Below are 26,843 nucleotides of genomic sequence, written 5' to 3'. Positions count from 1 at the left end.
CCTCGTGGAGCCTGATGGGGCTCCCCGCAATCCAGAGCAGGGCTTTAACTTCAGAGACGTCCCCAAATTTTGTCATTAGAGGCTCGTTTGCCCCTTGTGTTTAACCCCAGCAGTTTCTAAACGCTCCCAGTCCCCTTCCCGCAGCACGGCCGAGCCCCAACGGGAGCACAATGGAGTCTTGTTTCTGGTAACCCGAGATGCCTCAGCCCCAGCTCTTTAATTTTAGACTCCACCACCACCACGCTCGCATTCCTCAGCACTACAATGGCAGATATTTATACTCTGGAATGCAGAGCCCAGCGCTAATTTAGCAGGGCTGGGTAAGCCGGGGCTGCTCCCCAACACGGGCTCTCACCCTGGACAAAATTGGAGCAGGCAGAGTTTTATGGGCTTACAAATCTTGGCGTTTGTTCGCCGGCCCCTGCGCGTCCCCGTAAAAGTAAAATAATGCTCAGCAGGCAGATGGACAAACCAGCTGGGATGGGTGGCAGAGGGAGCGTGGCCGCAGCCGGACACTGCCTGAGGAACAGGCTCTGACCTCCACTGAGGGCCACCTGAAGTGGTGGAATGGCTGGAAGGGACCTTGGAGGTCACCTGGTTTGAATGTCAAACCCACCAAAGGTCCAGCTGGGTGCTGTGTCCATCACCTGGACGCAGGAGAGGCCTGATGAGGTGTGCAGGGCATGAGGGACCTGCAGAGGCTGGTTTAGCCCATCATTAGCTGGTGTGGTTGTGGGCATCCCATGTCCCAGGTCCATGCAATGCCAAAAGGTCTGTTTTATAATGCTCAGCGTGATTCTTCTAGATTTTTCTTTTATAACCCTCAGCATGGTTCTTCTAGATTCTTCTAGCAAGCATTTCCTTGGGAAGGGCCTTCTGGCTGCACCCCAATCTGCTCCAAAGGGGTGACCTCCCTCTGCTTCACCAGCACACCCAACGCTGTGAGAAACCCAACTCCAGAGAAATGAGAAAATCCTTTAAATATCTCCAGCATGGCTTATGAGGCCGGAGCTCTATAGAACCCTCACAGCAGCTCCATCTTTGCTTCCTCCCCTGCAGCAGAGGACAAGGACACAGCTCCGGATGCTCTGGTGGCCTTCCCTGAGGGAGGACGCTGCAGGACAGCCACAGCATGGTCTCTGTCCGAGGGCTGGGCACTCGAGCCTGGCTGCCCACTGGTGAGGAAGCCAGAAGAGCGGCCCAAGCCCAGAGGGTTGGCGGGTGGCAGCTTATTGAGAGAGGAGCAGCATTAGCAGATAAGGGAGGAGGTCAGCGCTGCGCAGCGAAATCCTTGACCTGCTGTTTAAAAGGTCGGGCAGAGTTCAATGGACTACTCCAGGTCAATTCACTCAATTAAAATATTAGAGGCTGGAAGTGGGAGCGGGGAGATGGAGGTGATTGGTGTCTCTTGGTGGTGGAAAGGGATTAGGGGTGGTGTTGGAGTGTCCTGGTGGGCAGAGGAACGTGCTGCAAGATGCAAGAGGCAGAGACTGATTCCCAAATGGGAGCGTGTGTGACCGCGTTCACAGGGGTGCTTGGGCGGGGGAAGAGACGAGGATCTGACTCCATGTTTCAGAAGGCTTGATTTATTATTTTATGATATATATTACATTAAAACTATACTAAAAGAATAGAAGAAAAGGTTTCATCAGAAGGCTGGCTAAGAATAGAATAGGAAAGAATGATAACAAAGGTTTGTGGCTTGGACAGAGAGTCCAAGCCAGCTGACTGTGATTGGCCATTAATTAGAAACAACCACATGAGACCAATCACAGATGGACCTGTTGCATTCCACAGCAGCAGATAACCATCTGTAAACAATGTAAATTGTTTACAGATAATATACAATATTACAGTAAACAATGTAAATTGTTTACAGATAATATACAGTATTACAGTAAACAATGTAAATTGTTTACAAATAATATACAATATTACAGGAAACAATGTAAATTGTTTACATTTTGTTCCTGAGGCCTCTCAGCTTCTCGGGAGGAAAAAATCCTAAGGAAAGTATTTTCCATAAAAGACGTCTGTGACAATCGTGGAATTGCTGAGGTTGGAAAAACCCTCCAGGATCATCGAATTAACCCAGGAGTGTCACCCCCCCATCACCACCCTACATCCACCCCAAAGTGTGGTTTAGGTGTGGTGAGACAAAACCTCTGGCCATGAACCCAGTGGTCAGCAGAGCTCATCCCAGACTCAGGAGCCCAAACTCTTGTAGATGCCACTGGGGAATAAGAGGGGACAATCCATGGACCTCCGCGTCCTCGTGTCCCACCACCAGCCCTGGAACGCCACCGTGCACGGACCAAGCAGCAAAGCAGGGGTGACACCTGCCAGAACCATCTTCCCATAAATATTTGAGAAGGATTTGAACAAAGCCCCGTGGGGCTGGGGATGGTTCAAGACTCTTCCCCCTGAGTGTGGAGGGTCTGCATTGTGGGGTTTTTTTCCATGTCCATAAATCACTGCTCTCTGTGGCCCCTGCCCAGGCCCTACACAATTTGGGGTAGGTTATTGATAGGACTCTGGGCTCTTTCGGGCAGCTCTGGGTTCCCATCCCAACTCCAAAAATGATCCCAGGACTGCCTCCACCCCAGACTGTTCTGGGGTTTTTGGAACAACACCCAGGTCCTTCCCTGTGGGGCTGGAGGGGCTGGAGGGCTCTTCCCTGAGCCTGGAGGGTCTGCATTGTGGGGTTTTTTAAAATGTCCATAAATCACTGCTCTCTGTGGCCCCTGCACAATCCAGCTGTGGTTAAAAACAGAATCTTGGGCTTTTTCAGGTTGATAAAGGAAGCTCTGGGTTCCCATCCCAACCCCAAAAAAGAGCTCGGGAGCTGCCTCCACCCCAAAACCATTCTGGGGTTTTTGGAACAACACCCCATGGGGCTGGAGGGCTCTTCCCTGAGTGTGGAGGGTCTGCATTGTGGGGTTTATTTCCACGTCCATAAATCACTGCTCTCTGTGGCCCCTGCCCAGGCCCTACACAATTCATTATAAATACGGTTGGGTTATAAATAGGATCCTGGGCCCTGGCAGGTTGATAAAGGATAAATGGGATCCTGGGCCCTGGCAGGTTGATAAAGACCCAGGGGAACGGAGCAGCGGGGAGGCCTCAGGACCACACCACCCTTCCATGGCCTGTCAGGATTCAGAACTCTGCTGCTGCTGCTGGGCACGGATTAGCCAGCCCTGGCAACGAGCAGCCCTAAATGGGGACTAAAAACCCCACAACTGCTCCACCCCTTCCTCCACCTGCTTCCTGACAGGGCAGGGGCTCAGGTAGCCACAGAGACACAGCTGATAGCCCACTCATGGTGGACTTTGTGGGAGCCCGGGTGAGGTGGGTGGGATCCCAGGTGATCCTGTGGGGTTTGGGGCTGTGGTGATCCCATGGGGTTTGGGGCCATGGTGATCCTGTGGGCTTTGGGGCCATGGTGATCCCATCCCAGGGTTCAGGGTTTGGGGTCCCAGCCTGGGTTTGGGGCTGTGGCGATCCCATGGGGTTTGGGGCCATGGTGATCCTGTGGGCTTTGGGGCTGTTGGGGTCTCAGCCTGGGTTTGGGGCCGTGGTGATCCCATGGGGTGTGGGCCCATGGTGATCCCGTGGGCTTTGGGGCCATGGTGATCCCATGGGGTTTGGGGCCATGGTGATCCCATCCCAGGGTTCAGCCCCTCCTGCTGCAGGACCAGCACCAGGCCCACCCCAGAGCCTCCTCCCAGCCCCAGGAGGGGGGGTCCAGTGGCCACTGCAGCCCCTTGCCCACCCCCAGGACCCCCAACCCAACCCAGGGCAGGGAGCTTCCCCCAGCAGAGCCAGCCCAAATCGGCCCCAGTGCTGCCTTTAACAGCTCCAGCGATAAAAAACCCCTTTATTGGAAACACATGGGGGATTTATGGGGGACATCAAAGTGGGAAGGAGCTTTACACAGCAAAGGGCAGATCCAGCAGAAGGCATCTGCTTTTCCAGCAGGCGGAGGGCTCGGGGCAACCCCACAAACCTGAGGGGTTTGGGGTGACCCCACAAACCTGAGGGGTTCAGGGCGACCCCACAAACTGGTGGGGAGCTGCTCCTTTCATTCCATCCTTGGGGGTGAAGGCAGGGTTGGCAAAACAAAACCTGTAAAACATAAAACCCACAAAACATGAAAACCCATAAAACATGTAAAACCCATAAAACATGTAAAACCCACAGAACATGTAAAACATGTAAAACCCATAAAACATGTAAAACCCACAAAACATGTAAAACCCATAAAACATGTAAAACACAGAGTAGGGAAACAAAACTATTCCTTCTCTAGCTGGGGACCAAGGACAAATAATCCAAATTTCAGCCCCAAGAGCACAAACAACTGGGCTGAAGACAGAAAAACAAGGATGGGACTGCATAACCTAAAGCTGTAATTGGATAATTAACTCCAATATGCAAATGGAGCAGAACTTATAAAAGTGACAGCCCCCATGGCTGTTTGTGCATTTTGTGACAGGGACGTGGTGGCCTTTACTGGGCAATTCCTTTTTGTCCCAGCTGCCTTGTAAGGGCTGATGGATGATGCTCATCATGGAGGGAGCAATTAAACATATTCAATATAATAAATATATTCAATATATTCAACATATCAACTGTAGTAAAATAGATTAAGTGGATTAAATATAATAAACAGATTAAATATATGTAAAAATGTATTTTCAAAAAGATTATAAAATATATTTAAAGCTGATGGATGATGCTTGCCATGGAGGGAGCGAGTAAATATATTAAATATATTAAATATATTAAATATATTAAATATATTCAATAGATTCAATTGATTCAATTGATTCAATAGATTCACTATATTTTAAAATATATTAAACAATCTGTAATAAAATACTTTTAAAGCTGTTGGATGACATCATGGAGGGAGTGATGAAATATAGTAAATATATGAAATATATGAAATAGATCAACTATATTAAAATATATTAAATAGATTTAACATAGTCAATATAGTCAATAGAATAAGTAGATTAAGTAGATTAAATAAATAAAATATATTATATATATTTTAAAAATATGTAAAAATCTATTTTAAATTCTATTTAAAAAAATCTCTTATAAAACACATTTAGAGCTGATGGATGATCTCGTCACGGAGGGAGCGCCGCTGTCACTTCTGTCCCTCCTCAGCCTCGATTTATCTTCTTTACAGCGGGGCTGCGGAGCCGGCACCATCTGCGGCCCCACAAATGCAATTATGGGGGAAAAAAGGGAAAATTGGAGCCTCCCCGCTCCCAAATTTCATCCAAACCTCGCAGAGGAACCCGGAATTACTCCCCGCACTCCAGGGACCTCCCGCTGCAGCGGGGGTTTTTATTTTAAGGATAATTACAGGAATTTGCAAGGCTGATTTTCTCATTTTCTCCCCCCTCCCCCTCCTCAAAAAGAAAAAAGAAAAAAAAAAAAACACCCAAAAAAAAAAAAAAAAAAAAAACCCCAACAAAAAGCAGAGTGAAATTGAAATTGATCTGCGGAGCTGGCCAGAGGTAATTTAATCAGAAAAACCTCTCTGCTGGCATTAATTTCGGGGGTTTTTTAACCCCAAGGTCCTAAATTAAACACGAGGATGTTGGGGTGGGAGAGGATCCTAAATTAAATTAAACAGGAGATATTGGGGTGGGAACAGATCCTAAGTTAAACATGAGAGTGTTGGGGTGGGAATAGGATCTAAATTAAATGGGAGGATGCTGGGGTGGGAACAGATCCTAAATAAAACAAAAAGATTTTGGGATGGGAACAGATCCTAAATTAAATTAAACGGGAGGATTTAGAGGTGGGAATGGGAGCTGTGGGACTTTAGCCAGAAATACAGAACCTCTTCCCAGCCCCTATGGAGCAGAAAATGAGAAAAATGTCATTTATAACCCACCCAAGTCCTTAATTACTGCCTGTGCCAGGGCTGGATCCCCTCTGCTCTGTGAAATTCTGTGTGGAATAAGGGAACTAAAGCCAGATTTCTATTTTATTTTGGATTTTTTTTCCCCCCCAAAGTTCACCTCTCCTCACCACCTTGCTGGTGTTTGTGCATGTCCAGGTGCTGCTGCTTTACGGTTTTAATGGGGATTTGAGGTAAACCCCAGCGAACCCTGGAGCTGCAGCATCCCTGGCTCTGGAATTGTGGAATATCCCCTGGGAATGTCCAGCGGGCTCCGGCCCCTCCCCAGTGCGGTCAGCGGAGTGTGACCGCCCTGAGAGCTCCGTGACATTCCTGGGATTGTCACCCAGGCTGGGGTGGGAAAGGCACAGCGAGAGTTTCAGAGGCGTTTGGGAGCCCTCGGACCCTGCTGTGCCCCAAAAGCTCCCGTCTGGGATCCGAGGAAAAGCCCAGATTTTAAGCCCAGCTTTGCTGCCTCAGCCCAGGCCTGGCTTTGTCACCTCCTCCAGGGGCAGCTGGCACCGGTTCGGAGCTGGGATGTGACACCCCAGACACCCCCCGGGCAGCGCCTGATGCCTCAGGAGTTTAGATTTTATTTATTTAGTTTTTATCATATTTGTGACCCTGCAGTTCTTTAGCGTAGAACTCTAAACTCCACGTGCATTGTTTGTTATTGCGCTCACATTCTGGGCAGACACAACAATTCCTCTCCAGGCCGGGAATCAAGGACACCTCGCTGCCTCAAAGAAATGTAAACAAAAGTGACGTGGAGGCAGAAAACTTGGGGTAAATTACCTGAAGCTGTAATTGGAACATTAACCCCAATATGCAAATGGACCAAACTTACAAAAATGTGAAAACCCAGGGTTCATTTTTGGGTGTAGCCCCTCAAGGGGTGTAGCCCCTCAAGGGGCATTGTGTGCCTGAAATGTACCTGAGGGCCCTTCAATAAACATAAATATAAACAAACCGCTTTTATTCACTAAGTTTTATTCCCTGACTTCTGGGCTCTGTTTTTTGGGAGCCTCAAAAGCTCCACCCGGCCCGGGGCCGTCGCCTCCCGCGGCCTCCGGCGCCTCCTCCCGGGGCCATGGGAACAGTGACACTGAGGGACACCGTGCCACCCCTGAGGGGACACGGGGACCGCGACACCGAGCCACACTCCGAGGCCAGCCAGAATTTTATTTTATTTTATTTTATTTTATTTTATTTTATTTTATTTTATTTTATTTTATTTTATTTTATTTTATTTTATTTTATTTTACTGCAGTGTTTTTCTGGGAGATATGGCGTGCCCCCTCCTAACCCTTACCTCCTCCCCTCAGCCTTCTCAGCCCTACCCGAGCTTGGAGCCCAACCCTGCCCCATCCGTCACTGCCCTTCTCCTCTCCCCAGCCCAGGTCTGCGCCATCCCTTGACAGTGTCAAGGGCCTCCTTCAAACTGCCACCAGGAACGTGGAAAACTCCCCAGAAAACTGGGGAGTTTTCTTCTTCTGGGAAAGGGCCGGCGTTGTTGTTCGGTGGCCTGTGGCCCGGAGCGGCTGGCTGGCTCTTGAAATTCTGCATTCTCTCAAGCCCATGCTGCCACCACTGCAAAATCAGGCGGCGCAGTCAGTGCCAAGTGCCTCCTGCCATCACGAACCTGGGCTGGTGAGTTTTGTTTGCCAGGGAAAAGGGCCGGTGTTTGTGCCTGTGGCCCGGAGTGGCCGGCTGCCTGCTGAAATTGCACTTTGCGAAATATGCCTGCCAGAGCCAAGCTGGCACCTGTGCCAACTCTAGGTACTTTGACAGTGCCAAGTGCCTCCGGCAATCTGCCATCACCTGTCGGGCTCCAGCCACACTCAACATGGCGGCCGCGGCAGGACTCCGGCAGAGGCGGCGCCGCCGCTCCCTGCCGCGGTTCGCGGGGCTCCGGTGCCGCTGACCCCGCCACCCGTTTTCTCCCGCCGGGAAAAGAAGCAGAAAATGGCGCTGAGAGCGCGGGATCGGCGTCGGGACCGGGTTGAGGCAGCCGGTAAGAGAAACGCCTGTGTGAGGAGCGGGGTATGCTTAAGGGTACCACAACAAAGATGGCGGCTCGGCCGGGAGTGGCTTCTGCCGGTACCAAAGATTGCGGAGAGGAAATGCAGGAGAAACGGCTGCTGGCATTCTGGGCTTGCCAGGCAGGTTTTGTACTTGATTGCAAGGCAGTTTTCCTGCCTCTGCAGGGGGTGAGAACTGGAAAGGGGAGAAAAAAAAAAAGGTCACTTTTACGCCACACCCAAGATGGCGGCTGAGGGCGGCACTCACTTGCCCTTCCAATGATGGCGGCAGTGTGCTCATGCGCCTTGGGTAGGGAGAAGGGAGGGCGGTACGGGAAATACCCCGCTCGGTCTCATGGAAAAGTGCTTTCTCCTGGGTCTGGGCGGCGTTGAGGTCACAACGAGTTCCAAATTATCCTTGTGCCTCTCCTGTTGTGACTAAGTCGGCGTTCCCTGAGTGGCTGCAGCTCCCTGCCTGTGGAGGGAAGAAGCCTGTGCTGGAGAATGGGAGGAAGGTCCCTGCTGGTTGCTGTGTCCTCGGTGGGCACAGCACTCTGGCCAGATGGCTTGGTGAGTATTGAAAATGTGAAAAACGCGTATTTTGTGAGTGGCTTTTCGCAAATATTAAAATGAATATTGTACGTGTTGTGTTAGGAAGTAATGCTTTATTAATTCTCTTAAGTAGTGTGTTAAATATAGTTTTAGGTTATAAGAAAATGTTAAAACAGAAACTATGCTATGTAGGAGACTTTTTTTAAAGAAAGGACTTGCAGTGAGATAGCAGCCACAGGACACCTAAATCTTTCAGAGAAAAAGCAATATTATAACTCTAATAATATTGCTCTCTTATTAAAAGAAACGAACTTCTTCCTGGCTCGAAGGCACTGTTAGGATTCAGAGGAAGAAGTTGATGATGGCCAGACAGAATCCTGTATTTGAATGGAATTTATGCATCATGTATGAGATGTATGGATATGCAACAGGCTGTTGTTTTTAAGGGTTAATCCTTTGTTAATGGGGGTCCTTTTTCTGGCTTATGCTGCCCAGAAAAAGATACCTGGACATCTGTAACTCTTTGTCTTTATTGTCTCATATTGTCCTAATTTAATTTGTCCAAATTATTATTACTCTAATTGTATTACTATTTTTATAACCATTTAATTACTGTTAAACTTTTAAAATTTTAAAAACAAGTGATTGGCGTTTTTCACAGGATCACTCCTGCCTCCTTTTCACTGAATTGTTGTAATGAGTCATCAGCTTTTAGCCAGCCTCGGTTCAGTTTCTTTTTCACGAATTTTTTGGTTGTTTTGATCCTGAACTTGCCAAACCCCTAAGTTTACTAAATTAACCCTGAGAAGGTTCTGCAAGCCAATGCTGAGGGGGTTGGGGATTGGATAGTTGGGATCTTATGGCCCTTCAAGGGTTGGGTTCACCCCCTGATTTTGGTGCCAAGGGAAACCCCAAGTTAACACGGATCAAAATAGGAAACAGTTCCCTGCTAGCAGAAAAATGAGCTTCTTTTGAATGTCTGGAATAAAAACACTGGGGAAAGGGCACTTTTTAATTCGATTTGGTGCCACCTCCCCCTTTTTTATGGCTAAAACTCCATGGTGAGCAATCCAAGCCAAGAGATGAAATGCAGGAGGCTTTGATTCTGCAGTGAGCTTAACTTTCCTTTTCTCCTCTCTTTCAGGACAGGGAGAAGCACTGAACTCGTCCTGGCCTTGCCAAGGTGTTGGAGCTGCCAAACCCAAACTGGTCCTGATGATGGAGGACTTAAGAAATTACTCACTCCAACCAAATGCTTTAAAAAGGGAGATGGTTTGGTTATAAAAATATTTCTGCCTGAGACTGGGAAGAGTTAAACCCCCCAATTCTGCACAACAGCACAAGGATTTTTAAATTCTTTGCCTTTTTCCCCTTCCTTTGAATGGGTTTGTTTGTTTCCCCTTGGAGACTGCACACACAATAGGCAGATTTTTCAATTAAGCCATTTTTTCCCACTTCTAGTCTTCAGTGGAGCCCAGGTGCCAATTGTTTGCTGCTTGGTTTCTGCCTTCCCTTTCCTGCCTACAGCTTAACCCCTTTATCTCCTTCCTGCTTTTTGGCCATCTCTGGTCATGCAGATGATGCTGGTAAATAATTACCAAACAGCTTGGGAATGGTCTGTGTCAGGTATCAGTGACATTAAAAAATGCAGTATATGGACCACCAAGCAATGAATTTAGCAGCAGTTGGATAATAACCAATCATCTTTCCTTTGAAGCCCTCTTCATGGCATATTTACTTATAAAGGGAAAGCATTTGGTTTTTATTTTAAAAAATACTACAAAGCACCAACATCCAGCATAGGTGAGCATGGAAGATGACAAAGACATTGTAATGTTTTTTCTTTTAAATCCCTCACAATCCCATCACGTAGTGGGGAGGCAGCTCAGCGAGTTTCAGCCCACAGCTGCCATCCTGGCCTCATGGAGAGCAACCTCTCCAGCTGTCCCAGCCTCAGGAAAGTACAGAAGAGGGCTTTACACAGATCAGGGATCAAGCTAGGCCCAGGTTGGGCTCAGCTCAATCTGCATGGCACTGTTAGAACCTTAAACCCTTTTCCTATCAGATTGATTGTGGTTGTGGTGCAGCCACTGTTGCTGTCAATGTGCTCCCCTGCAGCCCAGCCTGGCATGGTGAGCAGGGGCTTGGGGTTAAACATCAAACCAGGAGATAAAACAACAGCTAAAAGCCCTGCCCTGCCGTGTGCCTCACTCTGCAGCACTGCTGTGAGAGGAGGATGAGAGACCCAGTCAGTCTGAGCTCTGTAAAGAAGCTACAGAGGAGTGATGAGTGCCTGAATCACATCCCCTGCAGCCATCGGGGGAGTGAGGGCAGGGAAAGGGAAATAAAAAACCAACAGAGCCACCAAGACTGGAGGGTGTGAGGACGAACCCAAAACTGTGCTCTCCAAGAGCTGAGAGAACACATTTCTTAAAACAAGACATCCAGACTGGAATGAGGGACTTGCACACTTTCCAGATCTTCCCAGCACCATAACCCATTAAAAACAAACAAAAAAAAAGAAAACAAAAGCCATCTGTGGGAATGGGATTCTCCTTTAACCCTTACAGAGACTTTCTGCAGCACCCAAAGCACCCTTCCTGTTGCTCTTCCTTCACCACTCAGGGCTGAGCCATGGAGACCTGCTGCTTTTGGACCTGCTGCTTTTGGACCTGCTGCTTTTGTGGGTGTGGGTGTGGGTGTGTGTGGGTGTATTTCAGGGTTGTTTTTAAACCAAGAGAAAAATCAATATCATATTTGAAAAAGAACCCCCAGAGCTTTGGGGCAAGTGGGCATAAATGTCAAACAAAACACAAAGACTGAGCTGCTGAGGGATCTTAGAGCAGCAGTGAGGGGTGGGAGGGAAGAAATGGAGCAGAGAAATTGAACCCCATTGAGGAGGGTTTAGAGACAATGTTTTCACTGCAAGCAGCATTTAAAAAGTGACAGAAATTCAGTGATTTATCAGATCCCAGCCTTGTGAAAGGTGGAGTCAGGTTCTCGTCTCTTCCCTCGTCCTGGGGAGCCTCAAACAGCACCACAATCAGCGGCTGGAGCTGGACTGGGCAGCAGCAAATAAAATAAAATATTTAAAAATGGAAAAATTAAAAATCAAAATTAAATAAAAAATAAAACTAAAAAATAAAATAAAAAGCTTTAAAAATAGAAAAAAGAAAAATAAAAATTAAAAAAAGCATTAAAAATAGAAAAATGAAAAATAAAAACAATAAAAAATAATATTTAAAAAATAAAATAAAAAGCTTTAAAAATAGAAAAATTAAAAATAAAAATTCAATAAAAAAACTTTAAAAATAGAAAAATGAAAAATAAAAACGAAATAAAAAATAATATTTTAAAAAAAGTTTAAAAATAGAAAAATGAAAAAACGAAATAAAAAATAAAATTAAAAAAATAAAATAAAAAGCATTAAAATAGGAAAATGAAAAATTAAAATGAAATTTAAAAAATTTAAAAAATAAAATAAAAAGCTTTGAAATAGAAAAAGGAAAATAACAATGAAATTAAAAAAAGTTTAAAAAATAAAATAAAAAGCTTTAAAAATAGAAAAATTAAAAATAAAAATTAAAAAAAAGCTTTAAAAATAGAAAAATGAAAATTAAAAACTAAATAAAAAATAAAATTAAAAAAATAAAATAAAAAGCTTTAAAATAGAAAAATGAAAAAATTAAATTAAAAAATAATAAAAAAGCTTGAAAAATAGAAAAATGAAAAAATTAAATTTAAAAAGTACATGCTTTAAACATAGAAAAATGAAAAACAAAAACAAAATAAAAAATAATATTTAAAAAATAAAATAAAAAGCTTTAAAATAGAAAAAAATTAAATAAAAATAAAATAAAAAATAAAAAGCTTTAAAATAGAAAAATGAAAAATAAAAATTAAATAAAAAAATTTAAAATATAAAAAGCTTTAAAATAGAAAAATGAAAAATAAAAATTAAATAAAAAATAAAATTAAAAAAAAAACTTAAAAAATAGAAAAATGAAAAATAAAAACGAAATAAAAAATAATATTTAAAAAATAAAAAGCTTTAAAATAGAAAAATGAAAAATAAAAATAAAAAAGCATTAAAAAAAATGAAAAAAAGAAAAATAAAAACTGAAATAAAAATGAAATAAAAAATGAAAAATGAAAAAAAAGCTTTAAAAATAGAAAAAAGAAAAAAATTAAATTGAAAGAAATTAAAAAATAAAATAAAAAGCATTAAAAATACAAAAATGAAAAATAAAAACTAAATAAAAAATAATATTTAAAAACTAAAATAAAAAGTTTTAAAAAAGAAAAATGGAAAATAAAAATGAAAAAAAAAATTAAAGAATAAAATAAAAAGCTTTAAAAATAAAAAAAAGAAAAATAAAAATTAAATAGAAAATAAAATTAAATAAATCATAAAGCTTTAAAAATAGAAAAATGAAAAATAAAAATTAAAAAAAAGCTTTAAAAATAAATGAAAAAATGAAAAAAAACTGAAATAAAAATGAAATAAAAAATGAAAAATTAAAAAAAGCTTTAAAAATAGAAAAATTAAAAATAAAAACTAAATAAAAATAAAATTTAAAAAATAAAATAAAAAGCTTTAAAATAGAAAAATGAAAAACAAAAATGAAATAAAAAAAATTTAAAAATAAAATAAAAAGCTTTAAAAATAGAAAAATTAAAAATAAAAATTAAATACAAAAAATCTGCTTTAAAAATAGAAAAATGAAAAATAAAAATTAAAAAAAAACCTTTAAAAATAAGTGAAAAAATGAAAAAACTGAAATAAAAAGGAAATGAAAAATTAAAAAACAGCTTTAAAAATAGAAAAATGAAAAAAAAATTAAATTAAAAAAATTAAAAAATAAAAGGCTTTAAAAATAGAAAAATGAAAAATAAAAATTAAATAAAAAATTTAAAACATAATAAATGCTTTAAAAATAGAAAAATGAAAAATAAAAACGAAATAAAAAATCATATTTAAAAAATAAAATAAAAAGCTTTAAAAATAGAAAAATGAAAAATAAAAATTAAATTTATAAAATTTTAAAAATAAAATAAAAAGCTTTAAAAATAGAAAACGAAAAATAAAAATTAAATAAAAAATATTAAAAAATTAAACAAAAAGCTTTAAAAATAAAAAAATGAAAAATAAAAACGAAATAAAAAATAAAATTAAAAATAAAATAAAAAGCTTTAAAATAGAAAAATTAAAAATAAAATGAAAATAAATAAAATTTAAAAAAAGAAATAAAAAGCTTTAAAATAGAAAATTGAAAAATAAAAATTAAATGAAAAAATTTAAAAAATAAATAAAAAAAATTTAAAAATAGAGAAATGCAAAATAAAAATTAAATAAAAAATAAAATTAAAAAAATGCTTTAAAAATAAAAAAATGAAAAAAATTAAATGAAAAATAAAAATTAAAAAATAAAATTAAAACATAAAATAAAAAGCTTTAAAAATAGAAAAATGAAAAATAAAAACGAAATAAAAAATAATATTTAAAAAATAAAAGCTTTAAAAATAGAAAAATGAAAAATAAAAAGTAAAATTAAAAAAAAAATTAATTAAAAATAAATGAAAAACAAAACAAAAACCGTAAAGTGATGTAAAGTGACGTAAAAGTGCCGTAAAGCGCGACTGTCGCAAACGCTGCCGTAAAGCGCGACTGTCGTAAAACTGTCGTAAAGCGCAACTGTCGCAAAGGGTGCCGTAAAGCGCGACTGTCGTAAAACTGCCATAAAGCGCGACTGTCGTAAAAGGTGTCGTAAAGCGCGACTGTCGTAAAACTGCCGTAAAGCGCGACTGTCGTAAAAGGTGCCGTAAAGCGCGACTGTCGCAAAAGGTGCCGTAAAGCGCGACTGTCGTAAAAGGTGCCGTAAAGCGCGACTGTCGCAAAAGGTGCCGTAAAGCGCGACTGTCGTAAAAGGTGCCGTAAAGCGCGACTGTCGTAAAACTGCCGTAAAGCGCGACTGTCGCAAAACTGCCGTAAAGCGCGACTGTCGCAAAAGGTGCCGTAAAGCGCGACTGTCGTAAAACTGCCGTAAAGCGCGACTGTCGTAAAAGGCGCCGTAAAGCGCGACTGTCGCAAAAGGTGCCGTAAAGCGCGACTGTCGTAAAGGTGCCGTAAAGCGCGACTGTCGCAAAACTGCCGTAAAGCGCGACTGTCGCAAAACTGCCGTAAAGCGCGACTGTCGCAAAAGGTGCCGTAAAGCGCGACTGTCGTAAAAGGTGCCGTGAAAGGTGTCATAAAGCGCGACTGTCGTAAAAACGCACCTTTTACGACAGTCGCGCTTTACGGCACTACCTTTTATGGAACTTTTACGGTACTTTACAGCACTTTATGGATTTTATTTTGTTTTTTATTATTTTTAATTATTTTAATTTTTAATATTTTTTAATTTAATTTTTTAAAAATTTTTCTAATTTTAAAGCTTTTTATTTTATTCTAATCTTTTATTTTTAGTTTTTTCTATTTTTAAAGCTTTTTTCTTTATTGTTTTAATTTTATTTTTTAATTAATTTTTAGTTTTAGTTTTTTCTATTTTTAAAGCATGTATTTTATTTTTTAATTTTATTTTTTATTTAATTTTTAGTTTTTATTTTTCTATTTTTAAAGCATTTATTTTATTGTTTAATTTTACTTTTTATTTAAGTTTTGGTTTTAATTTTTCAATTTTTAAAAAATTTAGTTTATTTTTTTATTTTTCTTTTTATCTTAATTTTTAGTTTTGATTTTTTTATTTTAAAAGCATTTATTTTATTTTTTACTTTTTATTTAATTTTTATTTCTGATTTTTCTATTTTTAAAGCTTTTCATTTTTTAAATTTTATTTTTTATTTAACTTTTATTTTTAATTTTTTTATTTTTAAATCTTTTATTTTTTTAAATTTTATTTTTTATTTCATTTTTAGTTTTCATTTTTTATTTCTAAAGTATTTATTTTATTTTTTAATTTTATTTTTTATTTCATTTTTATTTTTGCTTTATCCATTTTTAAAGCATTTATTTTTTTAATTTAATTTTTAGTTTTGATTTTTTTATTTTTAAAGCATTTGTTTTATTTATTACTTTTTATTTAATTTTTATTTTTTATTTTTCTTTTTTTTATTTTTTCTTTATTGTTTAATTTTATTTTTTATTTAATTTTTAGTTTTAATTTTTCTATTTTTAAAGCTTTTTATTTTTTAAATTTTCTATTTTATTTAATTGGTTTTTTATTTTCCCATTTTTAGAGCATTTATTTTATTTATTTAATTTTTATTTTTGATCTTTCTTTTTATAAAGCTTTTTATTTTATTTTATTTGGTTCTGTCCAGACCAACTCAAGCTGGTGATTGTGGTGGTGTTTGAGGGTCTTGCAGTTACCCCGATTAATAGGTAGAGATGATGTTTGGAGGCCACAGTGTTACAGGTAGGGGTTAAACAGTTTTTTAGGGTCTTTCAGGTGATTTTTCATGGATTTTTAGGGATATTTTAGGGTTTTTTTTGCACGAGTTTTTTAGGAATTCTCTGGAAATGTTTAGGATACCTTTAGGGCTTCTTCAGGGCTTTTAAAATAATTTTTAGGGTGTTTTAATGACTGTCTTACTGGGGCGCCCCAGCCACCCGAGGCACCCCGTGCTGGCGCCGCGGCGCTCCAGCCCAGCCTCCCGTCAGCGCCACCCGTGGTCGCTTCCCCTCTCCTGCCGCCGCCGCTGCATGGCGGGCCGAGCTGCGCCTTCCCCACCGCACTCTCCCGCTTCAGAGCTGCTGGATGGCGTGGCTCCGCTGCCTCCTGCAACCACGGACGTCCCGGCGTTCCCTTCCACGGCCGCAGCTGCAGCCCCATTCCCGCAGCTCCACCGCCTCCTGCACGCCCCGGCCCGCCCGCCGCCATGATGACTGCCTGCGCCGCCCTAGTGACGGAACCCATGCATGCGCAGTTGCTACAACCCCAGCACCAGTGATATCACTCTGCGCTGACTCATCGAACCACAGCGCTGCTTCAGGGATCACCGCACGCATGCGCAGTTCTATCTCCACGGCCCCACCGCCACCCCCCACTGCGTTCGCCGCAGCTTTGATACAGCCCGGTCCCGGTTCCGAGTCGCTGCATGCCGCTGTCCAGCCACAGCCGGCATCCATGTGCCCTGTCACGCCACTTCTGCTGCCACTGTGTCTATACACGGCACCACAGCAGGGGAAAACTGCAGCACCTTGCATGTATCCTTCCGCGTCTCTCCTTCTGCCGGGCACCGAGAGATCCCCCTGCAGCGCGTAACCCTGAGCAACCGATACCTGGTGTGCCTCCGCGTTTTCGCCTTCCACACTCCTAGCACCCAGTGGGACTACTTTGTGTCACGATTCGTCTGCACAGCCACATCCATGCACACAAACCGTGCGAGGAGGAGGAGGAGGAGGTTGGAATATGACAGCTGCTTTAATAAATACAGGACAGACAGAATTATTTTGCCCCTGCAAATGCCAACCCTTTGATCGCAACACAAAAGAATTTCGAAAAAGAACTGTTCCCAAATAGCTCCAGAGTCCCCTCAGTGTTTGGGACAGATTTCTCGACCCAAAATTAGACAGTAAACCCTGAAAATTCACCAGCATTAATGCCAAAATTAGAAAACTCACAAAAATCTTTCGATAATTTTCACCTAACAGACTGGTGTGAAAAACGCCACGCACTTGCTTTTAAAATTTTTGAAAGTTTAATAGTAATAAAATGGTTATAAAAGTAGTCATACAATTAGAGTAATAATAATTTGGACAATTTGAATTAGGACAATATGAGACAACAAAAACAAAGAGTTACGGACATCCAGGTACCTTTTTCTGGGCAGCACGGGCCAGAAAAAGGACCCCCGTTAACAAAGGATTAACCCTTAAAAGCAATAGCCCGTTGCATAGTCATACACTTCATACATGGTGCATAAATTCCATTCAAACACAGGATTCTGTCTGCTCATCATCAGCTTCTTCCTTCTAATCCTAACAGCGCCTTGGAGGCAGGAAGAAGTTTGTTTCTTCTGATAAGAGGGCAATAAATTCTTTTTCTCTGAAAGATCCAGGTGTCCTGTGGCCGCTATCTCGCTGCAAGTCCTTTCTTTAAAAAAAGTATCTTACATAGCATCGTTTCTATATTAACAGTTTTTGTAACCTAAAACTATATTTAACATACTACTTAAGAGAATTAATACAGCATTACTTTCTAACACAACACATATAATATTCATTTTAATATTTCAAAAAAGCCAATCATAAAATACCTCCATTTTTAACAATCCCCACTCTTATTCTTTGTAAATCCTTTGGCTTGAGCAATATTTCTTATCTACTTGCATCTTCTGGACTATGCGGGCAAAATAAAACAGGGGATTACACAAGGAAGAAATATAAAACCAGTTGCAACACATAAAATGAAAGATCTTAATTTCTTCTAATACATTACCCTACCAGCTAGGTTTTAACATTGTTTTCTAATTTTTGGACCGGTACCTCAGTTATTATATGCATATATATTTTTTTCTTCTTTGATTTCTTTTGCTTTTTCTAGAATGACTTTTCTGTGGTCATCAATTTTCAACAATTTCATATATTAAACTTTCTACAAACACCCCCTTCTTTGGCCAATAAATAGTGTAAAGCCAACCTATTCTGATACCCTACAGTTTTTGTTTGGCTTAGCTGACTTGATAATAACTCCAATGCCTGGGCGGCTCCATTTGCTATCATTTCTATAACTGCTTGGAATCTTGTAATACAACTCAATAGGTAATTTGGGGTCAATACAGAGTTCAATTGCTGTGCTGGTTTTACCTTTTCGTTTATTATTTGTTTTTTTACCAAATCTCGAACCGTATCTTCAAGATTAAATGTAAAACAAATCCATCTCTCTCCTTTTGGACATTCAATTCCAAATCTATTACCACTTTTTCCTAAGTTTCTTGTAATCCAATAATTTACTCCATTTTGCCTACAGGTTCTTAATTTGGATGGGTTATAACAGTAGCTGTTGACATAGGTGTGTGTAATAAAAGAGGAACTTTGGTTTCTTTCCACGTGATGCTTTCTGCAGCATTTGTGACACGATCTTGCTGGTATCCCGAAAGGGAAAAGAGAACAAATGAGTGCCAGAAACAGGAATAACAGAGGTCCAGTATGGCTTATACTCCCACCTCCCAGGCCTGTGAGGTTGCAACCCACAGCAGGTGTATTTGATCTTCTCGGTGGCAAAATACAGAGGCCAATCTGGTCTTGCCCTCTATTTCCTTGTCACTTTCTCTTAAATAATTTCCAGGCAAATTGGTTTGGACACCCTTTAACTGTGGTCTCTTACCGTTCTTCAGGTATCTCTCATTCACCAGGCAGTAATAATTCCCATCCACAAAGCTATTACTTGAACACTTTTTGCAATAAGAGCATAAATGTTGTGAACTACAATACTAATTATTCTCACAATTCAAGCATTTACTTATAACCCAGCTAGCATGTCCAGTATTGGAATGAATCAAATAAAGTTTACTGATGGAAATGGTAATTCCCCTTCTCCCCTGTACAATTCTCAGGCTAAGGTCAGAACACAAAAACAGGCTTGATCCTTCTATCTGGAGTATTCCTCCCCTAAGGAGATGTTTTATTCAGGCAAGACCAGAATAAAACCAGGCAGTGCTTGAAACCAGTGGTATAAGCGTTGTCTTAATTCTTAATTCTGTGTTGCTCTTTGTACATTTCTTGGATCGTTTGCCTTTTTCGAAATTATTACCACTCAGTCCCCATTGGAAAGTCAGTTCGGTATCACCCGGTTTAAATGCGATAGTCCATTCCTCAGGTTTCTTCACAAGTCCTTTGATTCTGCTGGCATGAATTCACCCTCTTTCCGTGATTCTGATTGTTGCTTCAGTAGTACCTGGAAAGGACTTCTTAATAGCATAGTAATAAAAGAAAGATAATACTGCATTAACTTTTACCATTCACTTTTCTTCCAAGCTTTCTGGGTTTAGCTAAAAGCTTTTTCCACAGCAGCCTCTTCTTCTTCTTCTTCTATCCAGCTGTGCTAATAGCTGCAGAAGCAAATTCTTCTTTTTGTGAGTTACAGTTAGTTAAATAAGAAAAGCTAGACCAATTTTAACATGAGATGTATCACATCTATTGCTTTTTACTTTTTGGGCAGCATTTAATTGTTTTAGCCTGACAAACCCATTCTTCAGGAAAAAAAACCCCAAACAAACTTCTTTTTAACAGGAAACAAAACACACAAAAGAAAAAACCAAAACCCTTCTTACTTAAGAAAAACAAACCCCTTTGTGAGGTTTGGAGAGTCAGCAATCTCTGCTTTGATTTTATCTTTTAGTGCTAGCCCCCCTCCCGCTCTTTTCACGGCCTTGCTGTCAATGCCGTGCTGCCACTTGGCTGCAGGGCCAGAGCAGGGGAGAACAGCCAGGGGCATGGGGACCCTGGGGGCAGCCTTGGGTCCCTTTTGCCCTCTCTCTCTCTTCTTCTCTCTCTTTCTCTTTCCTTCTCTCTCTCGGCCCACTTACCGGGGCCGACGCTGCCATCCTCGACTCGGGACCCCGGCAGTCTGGGAGCCCCCCCGGCAGTTCCGCCACGGAGCCAGCCCGCTCCTGCCCGGCAAACCCGTGTGTCCCCTGCTGCCAGCACCGCCGCCGGGTCACCTCCATGGATCGGTGCCTGCCGTAGCCCCCGAGACCCCGCCGCTCATAGGGAGCGGTCAGACACCTCCCAACCTTGACAACCCCAAACCTGGCATCCCCAGGTGCTCCTGACATTCTTTTCCTTTCTCTAGTCAACTTATCCTCTTTTCCCTTCAAGGAGGGCCCGTTCTGCTAAACCCTTTCTGGACCTCAGTTCGGCATTGAATAACCTCCTAACAACCGTGTGTTGAGACACTTCCTTGCCTTTCATGCAAAAACCCCGCATTCACACTTCTGCTCTCTTCTAGCACCAAGATGTCATCGCTTCACATTCTAACATCTCAGAGTTTGCTTACCACCTCCCTACTTCAACTTCTCTCTTTCTTCTCTTCTTACCTGTTTTTTTTTGATTCAACACACCTCAGACGGTACAAAGTGAACCTAACTAATTGACTTCCAAAAGTAAGCCTACAACTTTCTTTTACTAGGATTGCAGTAGCTGTTAAATACCTACTGGCTAGCAGTGGCTTACTGAGTCCAACATCTTTGATATATGAGCTACTAGATATTTTTTTATTCTTCCTTAGTCTTGAATTAAAATTTTATGAGGTACTCCATTTTCTGTATTTATGTATAAATGATAAATGACTTTTCTAACAAAGGTAAGCTTAAAGCTGGTACTTAGGCTAGTTTTAACTTAACTCTTTTAATTTAACAATATCTTCTTTGGTCTGTTTTATATCATCTCCTTCTGTCCATTTTTTTCATACACAAATTTTACTACTTGGGCGTACCCCTCAATCTATAATATTTCAATAATCTAGGTAATTTTCTGATCTCTCTCTTTGAAGAGGGAGGGAGAAGGAATAAAATTCTTGCAATTTTCTCATGGTTGGTTTCCTAGCTACTTCTATTTATTAAGTGTCTAAGATATTTTACCACTGGGTAGTGAGTCTGAGTTCTTTTATTAACCTCCCTTAAATCTTGTACTAGTCTATAACTCCCATCAGACTTTACTGGGGGAATAGGGATATTATGAGGAGACATACAAGGTTCTAATGCCCCATCCTTTATTAGTCCTTCTATTACTGGCTTCAAACCTTCCCATCCTTCTAAAGATACAGGATACTGACGTACACATACGGGACAATCTTCTCTCTCAATTGTAACCCTTATGGGGTTGATATTTAATCTTCCCCTATTTCCTTCCCCACCTCAAACTTCTTTGTTGATTTTTTTTTCTTCATCCTCTTTTAAATAATTTTAAAACTCTACCTGTCATTTTCCCATTTTCTGATATAACTCCTATTCTTAATTGTACTTGTAAGACTCTTCCCAATAAATTGCTACTTGCCCCTGGGACCAATAAGACATCTCCCATCCAAATTCTAGTTTCTTCCCTCAATTACTACATCTTTAATGACCAGAAATGTAAAACTTTCCCTCTTTGCCCCTGTTACTTTCACTATATGTTTGCTCACACTATAACTTTTTGGAATATTTAACAGGCAGGTTCTCTCTGCCCCTGTGTCTATTACAAATTCCAATTCTTCTTCTTGGGGACCCACTTTTAAAGTTATCACAGGCTCCAGATGGTATTTGTTCCCCCCAGAAAATTAGAGCTTATGACCCCCCTATTCCTCCTCTGTGCCCATCTCTTTAAAGATTTTCAGATCTTCTGCTTACTTAGGACCATTTTCCTATTTCTCTTAAGTTTATCTATTTAGTTGCAGTTTCTTCTTTCCCCTCGAAAAGCTGTCCCTTAAAAACCTTTTTTTTTCCCCCGGCATTTCGCCTTTGATATGCTGACACATTTATTCCTTTGATTATGTAATTACAATAATTATTCATGTGTTTACTCCCCTCCTCGTTATTTTTACCCCACTCAGGAGGTACAGTTGGCATTTTGTCTTCTCTGGGGGTCCCCGTAGATTATCTTTTTTCCTAAGCTTTTATTTCAGCTGCTCTGATTAATTGCCTTTCTTCCTGAGAAAAATATTATTTTCATTACAGACCACATCTCTTCTGAAGTATAAATGTTTGGACCTAAAAATTGGTCTAACTGTCCAGCTATGCCCATGGGATCCTCCAAATATCCCTTTTATTTATTTCTTAAAATTTCAGACCTCAGACGAAGTCAAAGGAGCATTTCCAAACCCTGGTCCGCCCCCTCCTATGGGAGCCTCTTTTAATGGAAATAGACTAATCCCTTTATCCCATTCTTTTTGGATTTTTATCTTCTATAGCTTTTCTCCCGTATTTTTAGGATGAATCAGGAGAGGGCTTTCTTTTACCTGAACTTTTAGTGTTTCGATAAAGTGATTCCTTTAGAGAGTTCCCCTGAGCAGCCGGAGCTGTGGTTACCAAGGGAACGGAGCTCAGGGCGGGACGTGGGAACTCGGCACAGCTCAGGGTCTGGGTGCTCCAAAGGCGGGGTCTGCAGGGGGAATCGCCCGAGGGGATCGGCACAGCTCAGGGTCTGGGTGCTCCAAAGGCGGGGTCTGCAGGGGGAATCGCCCGAGGGGCTCGGCACAGCTCCGGGTCCGGGTGCTCCAAAGGCGGGGTCTGCAGGGGGAATCACCCGAGGGGATCGGCACAGCTCCGGGTCTGGATGCTCCAAAGGCGGGGTCTGCAGGGGGAATCGCCCGAGGGGCTCGGCACAGCTCAGGGTCTCGGTCCTCCAAAGGCGGGGTCTGCAGGGGGAATCGCCCGAGGGGCTCGGCACAGCTCAGGGTCTCGGTCCTCCAAAGGCGGGGTCTGCAGGGGGAATCGCCCGAGGGGATCGGCACAGCTCAGGGTCTGGGTCCTCCAAAGGCGGGGTCTGCAGGGGGAATCGCCCGAGGGGATCGGCACAGCTCAGGGTCTCGGTCCTCCAAAGGCGGGGTCTGCAGGGGGAATCGCCCGAGGGGCTCGGCACAGCTCAGGGTCTCGGTCCTCCAAAGGCGGGGTCTGCAGGGGGAATCGCCCGAGGGGATCGGCACAGCTCAGGGTCTGGGTCCTCCAAAGGCGGGGTCTGCAGGGGGAATCGCCCGAGGGGATCGGCACAGCTCAGGGTCTGGGTCCTCCAAAGGCGGGGTCTGCAGCCGGGATCGCCCAGGGGCTGTTCCGGTGCAGACCGAGCTGGAGCGTGGATCGACCCCACGTGGCTCACGGCGGCTGATCCGGCAGAGACGAAGCCGGCGACTGACCCCGGCTGCAGCGGCGGGAGCCGAGCAGAGCCAGGGCAGCCGGGGATGGGACAGACGGGACCCCCCCTCGGTGCGGTCAGCGCGGTACCCACGGTGCACACGGCAGGACGGACCCCCCGCCCCTTCCGCCGGCACGGCCAGCGGAGCGGCCGCGGGCCAGGCGGCCGGGACCGGGACAGACGGACCGGGACAGACGGACCGGGACAGACGGACCGGGACAGACGGACCGGGACAGACGGACCGGGACAGACGGACCGGGACAGACGGACCGTGCCGGAGCCGGCACAGGGGCTGGGGCAGCCGCGAACGAGTGGAGGAACAAACGGGAATGGATGAGGCAATATTTCGTTCCCAGCCTTATACTTTCCCCGTTTTTCTTTTATTGCCTTTAAAAATGTTATTTTCTTACAATCTCCCTCCTGCCCAGCATGTGGTATATCCTTTTTTTTTTCCTGGATTAAACGGTTTTTACAAATAAATCCAGAGCTTACCAAAGCAAACTTCTGCTTGGATACTTTGAAATGGTCGACGAGTTAACTCACGACCTTCTCATGTTGTTTTTCTCACCACCCTTTTATTTATCCTTTGGCAAATTATACATCTTTCAGTTACTTGTTTTTCTACTCCAAAAATCGCAATGCATCCATAGTTCCTTAAAAAAAATGATCACACAAAGCCTGAGTATCCCAGTGGGCGTTTTGATACATGTCCTCTGCTATTCCCTAGTAAGCATTTTATTATCTGTCTTCCATCAAGATGTTTCTATTTCCCCCAGGGTGTCACAAGGGGCTGCAGGCTGAGGGGAGGGGGCTGGAGAGTGACACAGAGGATGGGGGAGCTGAGAGGCAGAAGGGGGCTTTAGGAGCAACTGGGGGGCTCCAGGGTGGCACAGAGATGCTGAGAGGCTGGGAGCGGGGAACTTGAGGGTGACAAGAAAAGGGTGAGGGGGAGCAGATGCCTTGAGGGGCAAAGTGGGGGCTGCTTGAGGGTGACAGGTGAACCAGCGCTCACACCACCCCTAACCTTACCCTAAAAACCACCCCTAACCAGGTGGAGAGTGCACAGTGGAGGCCAGGGGGCCAAGGGACAACGTCAAAGGTCTCGGGGTGGCACACAGACATTGCGGGCTGAGGGGCAAGGAGGGGGAGGCTTGACAGATGGAGAGCTCACACCGAGGGTTAGGGGTTCAAAGGACACAGGGTACCAGGTAGGGTTAGGGTACAGGTGCAGCAGCCCTCAACCCAACCCCAAGGTCACCCTAAAGAGCACCCCTATGACCCCAGTGTTCCCCAACAGCAGCACAAGGCAGTAACCCCAATGCTGGGACAGCCCCAGAACTCTCCCAGCAGCTGCAGGCAGCAACCCTAATAAAAAGGTAGCAATGATGTTTGTGGTCTAGAGAGTGACAGGTAGGAGTTGGGGGCTGAGCAGTTTTTTAGGGGTTTTTTTAGGGTTTTTCTCACGGCTTTAAAAGGATATTTTAGGGCTTTTTTGGAGGAGTTTTCCAGGAAATGTCTGGGAACATTTAGGATACTTTTAGGGCTTTTTTCAGGGCCTTTAAAAGATTTTGTTAGGGTATTTTAAGGGCTTTCTTAGTACTTTTAAGAATTGTTTGTGGGGGGGGGTGTTGGGTGTTCTTGGGGGTTTTTTAGGACTATTGAGGGTATGTGGAGGACTTTTTAGGGCTAGGGTATTTTTAGGGTTTTTGAGGGAATTTTTAGGCTTTTTTAGGGTCTTATCAGGGCATTTTAAGGATTTTTGGGGTATTTTTAGAGCTCTTTTTGGACTATTTAGGGTATATTTAGGGATTTCTAAAGGTTCCTTGGGGATTTTTAAGGGTTTTTTAAAAGTATTGTATTTCCAGTGTATTCTAACAGCATTCTGAGGCTATTTTTAGGTTTTCGTGGGGTTTATAGGACATTTTGAAGATTAGGGGGTTTTCAGGGAATTTTTAGGTTTTTTTAGGGTCTTTTCATGGCACAACACATGGAGGCTGAGGGGCAGCTTGAGGGGCACTGTGGGGGCTTGAGGGTGACAGAGGCTGGGAGCTGAGGGAGGAACAGGGGACAGCGGGTGACACACAGAGATGCTGAGGGTGGCAGGGGCAGCTGTAGGGTGACACAGAGAAGCTGGGGGCTGAGGGGCAAAGGAGAGGGGTCAAGGGTGACACACAGGAGCTGAGGGCTGGGGGCAGAGGGACCGGTTGAGGGGTAAAGGGAGAGGGCTTGGGGGCTGGACAGTCCAGTGGAGATCAGGGGTGCACGGTACAGCTGTACCACCCCTCACCCCAGCCCTAACCTCAGCCTAAGCAGCCCCCCTAAAAACAGCCTTTTCCCCCAACAGCAGCACAACACAGCAACCCTAACAGCGAGACCAGACAGCAACCCTCACACAGCAGGACAATGACAGAACCTTCAGAGGACAACAGACCCACTGCAAAAAGGTAGGGACGACATCTGTGGGCTAGACAGCAAGAGGTAGAGTTCGGAGACTGAGCATGTCTTTGTGAGGCTTTTTTTCCAGGACTTTTAAAGGTATTTAGGGGATTTTGGAAGGGACTTTTCTGGGACTACTTAGGGTATTGTTGGGGCTTTTTCAAAGCCATTTTATGAGTCTCTAGCATATTTTGAAGATTATGGTCAGGGTGAGAGGAAACACCTTCTGAAAAGGCAGAGTTTTAGGACCGCAGGGGAACGCTTGAGCAAGGGGCCAGCAGCGGCACAGCGGGTCGGGTCCCACGCCGCCAGTCCGAAGGCTGTAAGTTTTAGACCCAGCTAAGTTGTTGTGGTCAGGGTTAGATGCTCTCAGCTTTGGTCTGGGAGAACTTCTGCACAGAAAAACTCACCCCCCGCGTCTCCCGACGCCAGTTTGCAGGAGGCGCTCGGCACTGCCAGGGCAGCCTGAGTTCTCGGCGGGGGCAGCTTCGCTCCCGGAGAAATCCCGCGCCGGCCCTCTTCCCCGTAAAGCCAAACTCAGCCCCGCTGCGCGTCGACGTCCGTTCGCAGGAGGCACGTGGCCCTCCAAGGGCGGCGAGAGTTCTTGGCGTCGGCAGCCGCGGTCCGGGGCACACAGAGAGGAAAGACGGTTAATTTCCTTAGAAAGGAAAGTCTGGCAGCCCATGGTTTAAGGGGCAGACGAAGGGCTGTGCAGGGGAAGGAACTCCTCACAGGACCTTTCTTCACCTCAAGCCCACTCCAAGGTCTAGCAGCCCCCCGTGTGCCCAGCTGCTTTCAGAGGGTTACCCAGGCACACCCGCACAGGGAGCCGCTAGTCCAGAGGGGCTAACGGGGGCATCCCAAGGGTCCCTCCAGGAACTACGGTCGGAGCATCCAGCACGGACCAGGGAGCAGCCGGACCCACCTTGGCACGGAGCATCACTTTGAGAAAATGCCAAGGGAAGAGCCCTTTTGCCAAGGGGCAGCATCTGAGCAGGCCAGGCAGCATGTGGGGTTCCAGGAGAGGGCTTTCAACTTTCCCCTTTTACTGTGTCAGTCCCTCCCCAGGGCCCCCAGA

General features: G+C 43.3%; 1 long non-coding RNA gene across 1 annotated transcript; it reads left to right on the top strand.

The window, feature by feature from the left end:
- Window positions 1–7,948: 7,948 nt before the first annotated feature.
- Window positions 7,949–9,874, top strand: LOC129130703 (uncharacterized). The gene is made up of 2 exons (XR_008535561.2): window positions 7,949–8,517; window positions 9,644–9,874. It is a non-coding gene; the product is annotated as an uncharacterized LOC129130703 (long non-coding RNA).
- Window positions 9,875–26,843: the final 16,969 nt, after the last annotated feature.

Source organism: Agelaius phoeniceus, chromosome 35 (assembly GCF_051311805.1).
Source record: "Agelaius phoeniceus isolate bAgePho1 chromosome 35, bAgePho1.hap1, whole genome shotgun sequence".
In the NCBI taxonomy this organism is placed as follows: Eukaryota; Metazoa; Chordata; class Aves; order Passeriformes; family Icteridae; genus Agelaius; species Agelaius phoeniceus.
This window is presented reverse-complemented; position numbering and strand designations above follow the sequence as displayed.